Source organism: Athene noctua, unplaced genomic scaffold (genome assembly GCF_965140245.1).
Source record: "Athene noctua unplaced genomic scaffold, bAthNoc1.hap1.1 HAP1_HAP1_scaffold_556, whole genome shotgun sequence".
Classification (NCBI taxonomy): domain Eukaryota; kingdom Metazoa; phylum Chordata; class Aves; order Strigiformes; family Strigidae; genus Athene; species Athene noctua.
The window spans coordinates 20001-22500 of record NW_027438006.1 but is presented as its reverse complement, the minus strand read 5'-3'; the positions used below and the strand labels follow the sequence as shown (position 1 = coordinate 22500).

At 44.0% G+C, this 2500-nt stretch overlaps 1 pseudogene; it reads left to right on the top strand.

Annotated features, from left to right (window-relative positions):
- Window positions 1-2500, top strand: part of LOC141955759 (28S ribosomal RNA) — an 8724-nt pseudogene that overhangs the window by 4298 nt on the left and 1926 nt on the right.

The window sequence follows — 2500 nt, the reverse complement described above, 5'->3', positions numbered from 1 at the left end:
ACATATTCCATCTAAAACACCAAAACAAATTAGTGACAAAAGACGAGACCTTCACAAAAAATCTCTAGCGGAAGTAGAAGATGATAGCCAAGACTGGGTACAACACCTGGAAACAGCTGGAGAGACTGATGAACACCCTGTTGCAGAAGGTATAAGAACTCAGTATGAGAGAACAGTTTCAAGATGGATAACATCACAAAAGCTGCCCATTCTCCATGACATATTCAGGAAGGTGCTCGATAGTGATGGCAATGCGGCCGACCTAATTGAAGATTCATTTGAGACCTGCTTCTCATCTCGCCTCGACCTATCTCAAGAAACAAAGGCCACCCAAGAGAAGAAGCACCAGGTGACCCGAAAAGCCCACCCTGAAAAAACATCAACGGAGTGGATGAAGAAGAGAGCCAGGAAAAGGGGACAGTTCCTGAGGTTCCAGCGCCTATTCCAAATGGACAGAAGGAAGCTGGCCAGTATCATACTGGATGATGTGGAGTCCTTGAGATGCAACATCCCTCTGGCAGAATTACACAAGACCTTCCAAACGAGATGGGAAACAACAGGATCGTTTCAGGGTCTAGGTGGCTTCTTCTCGAGGGGCAGATCAGACAACACCGCCTTCGAACTTATGATCACAAGCAAGGAGATCAAGAAAAACACCAAAGAGATGAGCAAGCATGCAGCCCCAGGGCCGGACGGATTAGATCTGAGGCACCTCGTGGGGATGGATCCGGATCACACACAGCTGATGGAACTATTTAACCTGTGGCTGTTATCAGGCGCCATTCCAGACGTCATCAAGGAATGTAGAACTGTATTAATATCTAAATCAGCCTTACAGGAGCGTCAGACCGACATCAACAACTGGCGACCAATTACCATCGGATCGATAGTCCTGAGGCTGTTCTCTAGGATCCTGACAGCGAGAATAACAAAAGCATGCCCGATCAATCCGAGACAGAGGGGATTTATAAGATCATCAGGATGTTCTGAAAACCTGAAGCTCCTGAAGCTACTGATAAGACATGCTAAGACTGAACGACGGCCCCTGGGAGTGGTATTTGTCGACATTGCCAAAGCCTTCGACACCGTCAGCCACGCCCACATAATAGAAGTTCTGAAACAGAAAGGGGTTGATAATCACATCATCAACCTCATCTCTAACATGTACAAGAATACCAAAACATATATTGATACGAAGAAGGAGCAGTCAGAGCCTATTAGGATTCAGATCGGTGTTAAACAGGGTGATCCGATGTCTCCGATCCTATTTAACCTAGCTATAGATCCTCTCTTGTGCAAACTCGAAGAGGAAGGTCTTGGTTATCAGCACCACACCAAGCAAATAACAACTATGGCATTTGCCGATGATTTAGTATTACTAAGTAGTTCTTGGGAGGGGATGCAAAAGAACCTGGACATTGTTAGAATATTCTGTGATCTGACAGGTCTCAAAACGCAAGGGGAAAAATGTCACGGCTTTTACATCAAGCCGACAAAAGACTCATATACCATCAATGACTGTCCCCCATGGACTATCAAAGGCATTCCCCTCAACATGATACACCCAAACAACACCGAGAAATACCTCGGACTGTATATTGACCCCTGGATAGGTATAACCAAACCAAAATTACTTGATAAAATGACAGATTGGCTTCAGAGAATAGAAAGGTCCCCATTAAAACCATTCCAAAAGATTGACATTCTTAGAATTTACACTATCCCAAGAATTATTTACCTGGCAGACCATTCAGATACCAAACCTACATACTTGGAGTCATTAGACCTAACAATTAGGAACACAGTTAAAAGATGGTTACACCTTCCCCTAAGTACAGCTGATGCCGTGCTTTACTCCAGCACCAAAGATGGGGGATTAGGTCTAACTCGCCTCGTCGGCCTAATCCCCAGTGTACAAGCAAGAAGAATTCATAGAATAGCACAGTCCTCCGATGAGACCATCCGGGAAATAGTTAGTAACGAGAACATTGAGAAAGAGTTTAAAAACCTCTGGATTTCAGCAGGTGGAGATAAGGAAAAGGTCCCTTCCGTGTGGGACCCTGGGACAGTTATGATTGTTACCAAAGGAATAATACGTAAAGAGGACTCAGAATGGGAGAGACCCACCCCAAGAAGAGTCTTTCCAAAACCTTGCAATTGGCGTAATCAGGAATTTAAAAATTGGATCAAACTGCCATCTCAGGGCCGAGGCATAGAAAACTTTGAAAAGGATAATATTAGTAATTCTTGGATTGAACACTATAGGGGCATTCCTCACAGAAAGCTAATCACTGCACTCCAACTAAGAGCAAATGTATACCCCACCCGAGAATTCCTAGCGAGAGGCAGGCAATCGACATATAATAAATCTTGCCGTCATTGCCATGCTGAAAATGAAACCTGTGCCCACATAATTGGCTTGTGTCCTATTGTACAAGATGCCAGAATCAAAAGGCACAATAGAATTTGTAATGTATTAATTGAGGAAGGTAAAAAGAAA